The sequence below is a fragment of the Grammomys surdaster genome, unplaced genomic scaffold (assembly GCF_004785775.1).
Source record: "Grammomys surdaster isolate TR1022 unplaced genomic scaffold, NIH_TR_1.0 189, whole genome shotgun sequence".
In the NCBI taxonomy this organism is placed as follows: domain Eukaryota; kingdom Metazoa; phylum Chordata; class Mammalia; order Rodentia; family Muridae; genus Grammomys; species Grammomys surdaster.
In genome coordinates, this window is record NW_021604634.1 from 6,513,673 (window position 1) to 6,526,012 (window position 12,340).

The 12,340-nt window shown below is 35.9% G+C and overlaps 1 pseudogene; it reads left to right on the plus strand.

The window, feature by feature from the left end:
* Positions 1-1,269: 1,269 nt before the first annotated feature.
* Positions 1,270-3,226, plus strand: LOC114622539 (annotated as a pseudogene).
* Positions 3,227-12,340: the final 9,114 nt, after the last annotated feature.

A 12,340-nucleotide genomic window follows, 5' to 3' on the forward strand; every position in this document is an offset into this window, starting at 1 on the left:
CTATCATGGTTTCATGATAATTTGGAAAGAATAAAGAAACACTCTCAGGAGTATGTAATCAACCTCAAATATTCATAATAATGTGTATTAAATTTGCACTGCAAAATCACTGGATTGCTGTCTGCCTTCTATGTAGACCTCTACTCTGTCTTTGAAATGTAAGCTTTGCTTTTCAAATATGTTTATGATTAAATTGTCTGTCTCTCAACTGAATTCTTTCCTTTGAGGAGGCAGGAGCCTTTGAGACTCATTTAATGGAATTACAACAGACTTTGGAGGGATTTTTTACATGAATTTTGTATGGAGATCCAAAATTCATCACAAGAAATTTACATATTTCTTTCAAAAATTAAATGGTACTCTATTGTTTATAATTCCCTTTTTGAACCATTCTGTTTTATTGTGCTGCTATTAAATTACATTATATAAAGCAAGTAGAACCTCTATTGTTTATAATTCCCCTTTTGAACCATTCTGGAATGTTTCATTCTCCTATTACATTGCAATATTATATAAAGCTGGTAGAGCTTTTAGTCTACAAATCTTATAAAATAGTTTTTAATTGCACTCTACAAAAGTAAGAGTAAAAAGTCAAAAGAGTACATTTTAACTCATTACAAACTTTTCACACTTTCTAATAATGGATTTTAGCTAATAAAATATTGTTTGTACTCTCAAGTTTTATTTAATAATGGTAGAAATGTGATTTTTAAATGGTTTTATACAATAGATATTCATTATGGAAACATGTGAAGTGTCAAATCTATAATTTGTGAACTTTAGTGTATTTTCATCAAAGCATTTGAATTAAGAGGGTTTTGTACTTTTAAAATTACAACCTTATGAGCTGAAGAGATGACTCAGCCATTAAATGATAGGCTCAAAATCAAAATTACAACCTTTTAAGTGTGATGACATGTACTTATAATCTCCACAATCAGGTGACTAAAGCAACATAGTAATGAGTTTTAGCTCATCCTGGGCTATATGATGATATCATGCCTCAAAAAACACAATAGGTAGGTAAATTATAGGCAATAGGCAGATAGATGATAGATAAATAGGAAGATAGATTAATAGAGGATAGATATAGATAGGTAATAAGTAGGTGATAAGTAGATAATAGGTAGATAATAGATAGACCGCTATATGAAAGATAATAGATAGATGATAGATAGATAGATAGATAGATAGATAGATAGATAGATAAATAAATAAATAATAATCCAAGAAGTCCTAGGAGGCACTGACCTTCAAAGTGCCTGAGGGATGCATGGGTGGGAAGTCTATTCTTTGCTTTACTCTGACAAAAGCATGTACCCCCAGTACTGCCCAGTCATATTGTTGAGGGGTACTGCACAATGAAGGCTAAATTGGTGTCCAAGAAGTTTTGACCTTGGAAGTAGATGCCATTTACCAACTCATCTTGAAAGGATGGTTTCATGTTTTTCCACCGGCAACGAGCAGGGTAGTAAGGCAAAGACTACTCTTTTGCCAGGTTCAATACGACGGTACAGGTGTCCGTTTCCCCAGAGCAGGATTACCAACTCTTCCCTCATCATGATGCATGGACTAAGGCAGAGACTGTCCAAGTCTTTAATCTCAGCTGCCGATTTGATCTGTGCTTCTTATTCATGATCGATATGACTATCAAAAGTTCAAGAACTGTTCTGTGGAGGACCTGAAAGAGAGGTACTACCACATTTGTGCCAAGCTTGCCAACATGAGGAGTGTGCCAGACACAAATCTTGAAATACCAACCTTTGGTGCTGGGCATGAGAGACAGTGGAAGGAATATCTGGATCAGTTTTACAACCAGACCCCAGAGCAGGTGGCTACAGGAGCTGCCTAAGAACCTGGAGAGACCATATCCAGTGGATAGTCATGGCACCCGGTTGAGAGATAGGACCAACCACCCACCTCAAAAATATCAATCCAGAATTCCTCCTGTCGAAAGGAACTGCAGAGACAGAGTGAACCAGAGACTGAAGAAAAAGCCATCCAGAGACTGCTGCACCTAGAGATCCATCTCATCTGCAGATATCAAACCCAGACACTATTGCTGATGCCAAGAAGTGCTTGCTGACAGGAGCCTAGTATAGCTGTCCCCTGAGAGGTTCTGCCAGAGCCTAACCAATGTAGATGTGGATGCACACACCCAAACCTGAATGCAGAGACTGAAATGGAGGAGTTAGAGCAAGGAATGAAAGAGCTGAAGGTGATTGCAAGTCCCTAGGAAGAACAACAATATCAACCAACCAGACCTCCCAAAGCTCCCTAGGACTAAATCATCAACCAAACAGTACATATAGAGGGACCCATGGCTCCAGCTGGATGTGTAGCAGAGGATTGCCTCATATGGCATCAATGGGAGGGGAGACCCTTTGGCCCTGTGGAGGCTTGATGACCCAGGGTAGGGGAATGTCAGGACTCTGAGGAGTGAGTGGGTAGAAGGGTGGGGGAGCACCCTCATAGAGGTAGGGGGAGGGGAGGGAAAGGGCGTCTGTGGAGGGGAAACTGGGAAGGTGGATAACATTTGAAATGTAAATAAATAAAATAACCAATAAATTCAGAAGTAAAAAGTAAGACTGAGATATGGAACAAAGAGCAGGAGAATAGCAGCTAAGACCATTGGAAGCTGATTACAGGAGCAGACACCACTGAGGAGCAGCAGTGCACAGAATGCAAGTCTCCCAAGAAGCTACCCCGGAAGAAGGAGGCAGAAAAGCAGGCTGTTCCTGAGACTGCAGGCATCAAGTTTCCAGATTTTAAGTCAGCAGGTGTCTCACCACAAAGCAAAGAGATGAAGTTGCCCAGCCCAGAGGGTCAGAAGATCAAGGCGCTGAAGTAGATGCTACTGGACCTTGGTGTGGTCCTGAGCCCTATCCCTACAGAGGAGCTGGTGCAAATGTTTAGTGAGTTGCAGAGTGACTTAGTGTTGCAATGCGAGCTCAAACAATACTGTGCCAACTGTGAATATGAGCTACAGATGCTAGTATACCATCACAAGGCCCTGGCTCAAGCAGGAGTGCTGGGGCCCTGCAATACCAGGAGTGGGAACAAACTCAGCATCTGCTGAGCCAACAGTCTCTGAATATGGACTTGGTCTTGACCTCACCAAGGACAGTATCAACAATGAGGGGGTGCACCCCTCATATCCAATTCACAGAAACGACAGGAATCAGCATCCAGTTCGTGTTCTGTGAAAAAAGCCAAGAGACCATGAGGAGTCATTAGGGTTGGATGTATCGTGTAAATAGAGCTGTTACCACGTGCATTGATTTGGGATCATCTGTTTCTCAAATATTTAAATCTATATGACTTATATGATATCTATTTTGATTATAAATTTTACAAAATCATAAATTAAGATTCTGTGTTATAAGAAACATATCAATAATTAGACCCTTAAACAAACAAACAAACAAACAAAAGAAAGAAAAAGATCTTATGTCACACCCAGTTGATCCTATGTGCATCTCTTAAATTGTATTACTGATAGAATATTAATGGCACTGTCATACTTAGCTTATAGTATTATTTTATAATAATGGAGACTCATGATATAATTATATTGACTAGATATCCTCTGTCAGATATTTTCTGTAAAACACTGTATTTTCTGATCCTTTTCCAATAAGACAAAATCAGTTAGTCATCTGAAATTACATAATTACTCAGCTTTCTACAGAGAACTCAAAATACTGGCAGAATGGAAATCTAGCCATTTCACTGTTTACCTAAAACATTGCCCAGTTAGCTGTCAGTAAGGACATAGAGTTCATTTTCTCGGAGACTTTTTGTCTCATTAAGCTCTCCTTAAATTTGACACTGGCATTTGGGGATATTGAAAGTGTCCTTACTCTGTCCTTCAGCAATGTGAGAAATTAAGTAGCCGAACATTAGGACTGTTCTGCTGTAATAACCCACATAAGAAAGTTACAAACCACCACATGTCTAAGATGACAAAAGAATATTAATCCTTTATTTTTGACTTGAAACCAAGAATGTGCTAACACCCCAGAAAGACTACTAGTGACAAAGCTCAGAGGTGGGCCAATTTTTAAAGGCAAAAGACCATATTAGGCCAAAATTACAACAGTCTTAGAAAAGTGTCAAAGTAACTTTATACCATCTGTTTTGTCGAAATGTAGTAGTTAATGCAAACACAACACAATTCATTTTGATTTATATCTTTATAAATTACTTTGTTGCATTTTGGTTTGTATAAAAAATAATGATTTTAGTTAATACAACTGGACCATGGTCAGTGTCAAAGACAATCCAAAACATGTTGCCTAGAAGACAGCAGTTGATGTAAAGAACTGAGAAGTGTCTAAGCAGATGCAAGAGGGAGTCAAGAAAATAAGGCTTTATATTAGTCATGTCACTACAACTCTAGAAGGACCTTTACTCCATAAACTAAGCTATGTTTATGTTCTAAAGGTGCTATAGGAATTCTTAGGTATTCATTCCTTTATGTTATAATTTGAGGAGTGATTTTATTTGTTTATACATATGAACATTCAGCAAATGACATGGTTTAAACTTTGTTAAGAATATTTCTACATATACGCAATGGTGAAAGCCAATGATTTGTTAAAATAAAGAGTTCCTGGTCTTATACAGGTCACACATGTTGTTTGAATTTTCTTTCTTTTATGCTATTTATGGAAGTATAATTTGTGAATGACAATATAAAAGTGAATAAACTTTATGAGGTTTCCTGTTTAGAAAACAGAATTTTAAAAATTTAACCTTGTATGCATGTTTCTACTTACATGTTCAATGATTTAATATAGCAGTTTAATGTTTTTAATCATAGCAATCTTGTTGTCTAAATTATAAGAGCTATTATTGCTATTGACTTGTAAATCTAATCAATAAGAACAATGTAGTAATTCAAGATGGAAGAAGGTGTTGACATTAATAGATAGTTGACAAAATACATCTGATTTAGAAACTTCACCAAAGATGGGCATGTGACTAACCAGGAAAATTAATTTAGAAGTATATACTTCATGGATCTTGATAGATGGATCAGAAGTTAAAAGTTCTTGTTCGTCTTCCAGAAGATCCAAGTATTTTCGCTTGCACCTGTATTTGACAATTCAAATCTACCTAACTGTAACTCCAGTGCCAGAGAATCCAACAACTTTGGAAAGGCTATTCCTGGTTGTGAACTTTATTATATCTGGAATGAACTACAATCCACAACTGGTGGGCACAACTGTGATCCAGATCTTAAGTCTGAAAGACAGATTTCTGACCTTAATCTTGACATGGAGATCTTGAGACCCAGGCAAGGTAGTAGATGCTTTTAATTCCAGGAGACTGAGGCAAGCAGGTTACTGAGTTCAAGGTCAACCTGAGACAAAGCAAATTTTAAATCCAGTTGCAGTGATAAACCTCTTTAATCTGAGTCAAACCTTCTGCTGGAGGCCTAAATAAGGACACTGGAAGAAGGAAGATGCACTCTTCTTTGACCACTTACACTCACTTGCTAACAAGTCTGTTAAAATCTATGTCAACAGAAGAACAGCTTAAACAACTAGCCTCATGGTACTGAGCAACTAGTAGATTCTTGGACTTCCAATTCACAGCTGCACATTGCTTGGTTAGTTGAACTATATACTGAAAGTCATTACTATAAATTCTCTTAGTATATAGAGAGACATTCCATAAGTTCTGTGACTCAAGAGAACCCTCTTCTGTTCTGAATGGAAACTCACACATAGTATACATTCATACAAATGTCATCACATACATATACATGAAAATAATAAAAACAAGTATTTCTAGAAGTAATGATTCACAGCATGAATGAGGTTAGAAATCTATTTGATAAACTTACAATCAGTATACTAATGGGTTTGGAGGATTAGAAAATTAGGTTTATGTTAATCATGTTAAGTATCTCTTTAATTTTTCATTTGCTTGTAATTTGTTCATAATTAATATATCAGAGACTCACATTCTTATCACTGCAGGCACCAAATTAGATGAGAAAAAGGGGTAATTCTCAGCTGTTTCCATGTCCTCCATAATGAGAAGCAAAGAGAATGTGGAGATGGATGATTAAAATATACTTAATAACTGTATTTCTGGACAGGTACATGTGTGGAAAATGAATGATCCAGGATTGAAATTTTCATCATGCTGTCAAATATACCAATAAAGAATCTTTTTATAATTACTTCTAAAAGACCACCACCTTAAGACAAAATATAAGATTGGATAGTCAGGTTTCAAGAGTAGAATGATAATATTATATTTTTGGAAACTTGGTGATAAAGTTCTACTTTCACTTACCTTGAATGGATTTAACAAGAGTAGTCAAATAACAGAATGTGTATAATTATAGTAACTGGCTGAATTTTCTCAATTTTTAAAGCATTGTCATCATATTACATTTTTATTCAAGAGTAGAACACTTGTATTTACTTAACCATCTGTGGTATTCACTGTCCTCCCATCAATACTAATTTTTTTAATTACATCAACATAATTTAAAATTATTTTAATGAATTCTTTATTCTACATGTCATGGGTATTTTTAGTCAGGCCTGAAATATTTATTTACCTAAAATACGTAGAGGAAATTGAGTGGTTTGAGTGAGTCTCAGATACTCATATCTTTGAGTTCTTGCTATCCAATTGGTGGAACTATTTGAGAAAAGTTATGAAGTCTGGATTTATTGAGGGAGAGCTATCCCTGGGGGTTGCTTTTGAAGTTACAAGACTTCACTCATGGCAATATGTTGCAAGGCAGTACTTCATAAAGACCTTGAAGTGACAATTAGTCCTTGTATGAAACTGTAAAGTTGAAGCCTGATTTGTATTGGAGATCCCAGGATTATACAGGTGCCAGTGTCATGAGATATCTTCCAATGAAACACCCTAAGAGATATAAACCTTTTGTAGGCAGCAAAGATATCTAAGCCCTCTAACATCAGATATTTACAGGATTTTCAGTTAGGACCTTTTGCCCTTGTAAATTTTCATCTTGGTTTAGTCCACTGTTCCCTCAATCTGTCTTGACTTCTCCCTTTTGGAATAATAATTCATATTCTGTACAACTTTATTTTGGGAGTGTGCAATCTGCTGTTGGTGTTTACAGGTAGCTAATTTATTTCCTTGAGTCTTAGAAACTAAATTTGGACTTGGGACTTTTAAACAGTTTTGAGAATGAATGGCTACAGAAACTTTTGAAATTGGGCATTTTGCATCATATTGTGGTCCTAAGGTCCAGGAAGTAACATGTGGTTATTTGAAAGAGAATGATCTCCATAGGCTACAATGTCTGAAAACATGGTCACCAGTTGGTGGAACTGTATAGAGAATATTAAGTGATGAGGCCTTGTTGGAAGAGGTGTGGCACTGTGGGTGGACTTTGAAATTTAACAAATCTAGAGCTACTCTTGGTGTGCTCTCTGTCTCCAAATTGGCAATGGAAATGTAGCTCATAGCTATTTCTACTACCATGCCTGTTCTATTACCATGGCCTCTAAGCCACTTAAACTGTAAGACAAATTTAACATGTTCTTTGATAAGTTGTCATTGTCTCTTTGCCTGTAGTTGTGTCTTAAGGTGTTAGATCTCAGCTACTGCTCCAACACTGTGACTGCTTGCTGGAATGTTCTCCATTATGATGGTCCTGAATTCTCAACTGTCAACCCAATTAAATGTTTCCTGTTACAAGTTTCTTTAGTCATGATGTTTTAGTACATCAATAGAAAAGTAAACAAGACACCAATTATTTTCTTTTAATTCCTGTCAAAACTATGCCCCACAACCACTTTCCTCAATTAAATTGAATTTGTCAGTTCAGGAAGGGGAATCATTACAACTGTTAGTTAAACCTCTTGATTTTCCCCCAAATTATTAGAGAAAACAAAAATATTTTAACTTGTTCAAAATATATCCATTTTAAAGTCTGACTCATTAACATTTTCCTAGTATCGCATCATGTATTATATTGAGCTATGGAAATAAGCTGGACATTCAATATCTATATGTCATAATATTTTGACTTCTTATTTCAATATCTTTAATTTCTTATCTGATTAAGAAACTTTTGTTCAAGTATCTTCTACAGCATTTGGCTCTAAAATGTCTCCAATTCTAACATCTTCTCATAGTTTCATAAACATGCTACATTGTTGGCATTTCTTTTAATATTAATCTCAGCATAATTTTATTTTATAAAAACATTCTGTGTTCATCCTTAGACTATGGTCCACCATGCACTGAGCCTTTGCATCATTTTACACTTCTGCCTGCCCTAATATCGAAATAGGAGAGATAATAGCTATTTTCATGTATTACTGTATGACTAATTTAATTATTCAGTAAACTCATTCATAACAGAATTGAATTATAATGATTTCCCAGTGAACGTAACCTAGTCTTTACTCAGTGGACCTTATCTATGAGAACCTCTGGAGAATTCACAAAACTCCAGCTTAATAATGTTCATTCATTGTCATGTTAGCTGAGCCCTGCTCTTCCTGGCTGTCTAAAAATAAATAGGAACCATTTACTGCTTTACTCTCTTAGACAATACTTACTTATCAGGACATTTTCATGGCACTTTGAAAGTAGAATGATGTCAATACCCCATACAACACAAAGTTCTCAATATTTTCATGGAAGATACAAATTTTCAAACAATGTGTGTTATGAATGCATAGTGTTGAGTGTTGTGAACCTACTAAGCAGAATAATATAATCTGTAGGCCTTAAGACAAAGACAAATTAATTTCAATTAAAACATAGGATATGAACTTCGTAGTAGTGACATTTTAACATAGACAATGAAGTAAGGCAGAAAGATACATTCTAATTTCTAAAAAGATAACCATGTCATATAGAAGAAAATAAGTAAATTAACTAATATAGTTTCCCTGGCTAGTTTTCTGTCAACGTTACAAAAGCTTGACTCTTCCTTGAAAAGGAAGAATTTCAATTGAGAAAATGCATCCTTAACATTTGCCTGTAGATTATTTTTAGTGCATTTTGTTATTTAGTGACTGATATGAGAAGGTTCAGCCTAATGTGGGTGGGAACCTCCCTGAGAGCAGGTGGTCCTGGGTTTTTGTATTAGTTACTTTTCTATTGCATCAACAAATCATTGTTGCAAAGGCAGTTTATAAAGGAAAGTGTTTAATTGGACTTAAAGTTTCTATGAGTCAGAGACACAGAACCATGACAGAATTAAAGCATGGCAGCAGGAAGAACTGAGAATTCACAGCTTGATCCAGAAATAGGAAACAGAAAACACAGTAGATATAGCATTATGTTTTTGAAAGTTCAGTGTCTGCCTACAATAAAACAAATCCACCCATATGTCACACTTCTTAAATCTTCCTAGACAATTCAACCAAATGGGGACCAAATAATCAAACATGAAGCTATGTAAGCCAATCTTATTCAAAACACCATATATGTATAAAATTAATGCTAAGTACTCCATTGGGGGCAAATCAATATGTAGTGCTCCTCCATGACCTCTACATCAGCTCCTGATCTAGGTTCCTGCCCTGTTGGAGTTTTTGCCCTAACTTCAGTGATAGACTGCTGTCTACAAGTTTAAATGCAAGAGACTTTGTACTGTACAAGTTTACTTTCTGTCTGTTCCTGTAATAACTTTAACTACAACAGAAATTAGTACCCGGAGTGGGGTATTTATGTGACAGAGAAAAATAGAAACTTGGCACTGATACTGTAGAAATATTTTCATCAATGGCCTGCCTTGACCTCTCAGTGTGCCAAGCTTTCTATAACCCTTCAAGACTTCAAAACAAATAATATGAGAGATTCTTGCATTACAAAGTTCAGCAGGCATCATGAGATCTAGCCTTGGTTCCATCTGGATACACTTTCTGTGTGTGGACACCAAGGCATCACTTCTTAGAAGAGTTTGATTGGCCCAGCTAAGCAAAGGTTCAACTTTAGTGACTATAGTCTCTTCTAATTATTACTCTCCAGCCCACCAGGACCACAGATTCTGAGGTTAAGGTGTCTCATAAGTTATTTTGAAAGAGGCTTGGCACCATGTCATAGGGTTAGAGTCCCTAAAAAGAGCTTTGGAAAGTTTATTGATAAAGGTACTATAGATGACCAGTAAGGGTGACAGTGGCTATGGCATGGGGCTAGCCTAACCTATAGTATGTGTTGTAAGAATCCATTTGGACCATAGAGGATTATGAGCCCCAGGATCTTCTCAAGTCTGCCAGTGAATGTTATACTTTTGGCAATTTGTTTGCTTTAATTTGATTGTAACTGTGTCCTTGCTGTTCCTTATTGAAATAATAAAGTATTTAAGTAATTAAGTTTTGCTTTCCTTTCTGGAGCTCACATTTAGAAAGACTTTGTAGTTTTAGAAAGCTTTAAATTTTTAAAGAGATTGTATATTATAAAGAAACTGACATTTAAAAAATATTGAACTTTAAAGACTGTAAAACTTTTAAAATTATAGTATGTTTATATTGGAATATTAATGTGCAATCTTGGGAATAAACTAAAAAGTTATTGTTTAATAGTGCTACATTGGTGTGTAAAGTTGATTTTCTGGCTAGTTAGGTTCCAACTTGATACCAGCAAATATGAGTTAGGTAGGGAACTCTGGCATTAGGTAATGCCACCATAAGGTCTGTTTTCAGGCAATTTTGTAGTGCATATTCTTAGTTATTGATCTAAGAAGATCCAGCCCATTGTGGGCATTTCATGATGTCTTACAGTGAAAAATAGAGCAGAATGAGCAAGTTATGGGAAATAATTCAGTAAGCAGCACCCCTTTAATGGCTTCTGCTTAAGTCCTTTTCTCCAGGTGTTTGCCTCACTTAAGTCCCCACAAAGACTTTTCTCATTGATGGACTACTACCTGAAGTGTAGGCAAAATACACCCTTTCATTCCTAATTTGATTTTTTTTTTGGTGTTTTATCATAGCAGTAAAAACCCTAAGACAGTGATTAATCGGTATTCTCTGAATGCAGAATGTAATAATGAAGATCGTTGCTGAAGGGAAGGATACATGACAAGGTAATGAAAGAAAGACAGTGAAAAGTGGGATCTTAACTGAAAACTTGCTTCTGTATAATTCGATGAGGAAATGGGTCACAGAAATTACAGCACACATTTAGAACAATTCTTGGATCAAGAAACAAGATCTTGGTACCTCCATGTCAAATGGTCTTTGATTGAGTACTGACTACCTAATAGACTACAGATCATTAGCCTGTAACTGACAGAATAGCAGTTTGCTGAACAAGGCAGTAGAAGCTCTGAATTGTTTATCAATCAACTGGGCAATGTGCATGACAGTCCTCAAAGGTGAAGTACATTTGTCTTCTTCAAATGAAAACAAACAAGTACTTTGGTGGAACAGGGGTTCTAAAACTTTAGCAGGTATTTGCATCATTTAGCAACTGCTGAAAATCATGGTGCTACGGTCACTTTCCTCATACATAGTGTCAGTAGTTAAAGATTTCATGGTATTTTGTTGTGTAGACAGGATTTTGAAGCTATATTAGCAGTGCTGAAATGGCAAGAAAAAAGAACATCATATTTGCTATCGGGAGTGATGTGTAACCTCATTGAAATGAGAAACTCTAGATGATATTATCCAGGGAAATTATAATATATATATAAAACATTTTACAGTATTTCCTCTCATTGCCCTGCAGATTCATGTGGGTACATTTAAAATTAGAACAATATCCAATTTTAATGTGTTTTTAACTTAATTCTTTCTATAAGTAAATATTTGTGATCATGCTTTTTTCCACCTTCAACTCCCTCTGAACCTCTCCACTTCCTTGCCCACTCAACATTAGTTCTCTCTTTCTGAAGAAAACACACATATACACACACACAAAACCCAAAATGAAAATCATCAAGCAAGTCAAAGACCAACATGACAAAAAACAAAAACAAACAAAAAAATACAAAACAAAAACAACAACAACAAAATGTAAGTCAATAAAACACATTGAGTTTATTTGTGTTGGCTAACTATTCTTGGGCATGGCACCTGCCCTGTTGTGTAGTTGATATACCTGGTCTCCTAACAGGAAAAAACTAAAAACAATTTTCCCTTTGCTGGTGCAATTATGTTTGTTGTTAGGGGTGTGATATTGTGTCCACTTTCCCTTCTTATTGTTGGGACTTTTGTTTTGTTTGAATTTTTATTGGTCTCAAATGCATGCTGTCACAGTCTCTGTGAGCTCATGGGTGTATCTAGGTCTTTTGTGTTAGGAAGACACTATTTCCTTGGTGCCATTCATTACTGTTGGACCTTACAACCTGCCTACCTCCTCCTCTGCATAAAAACCTGAA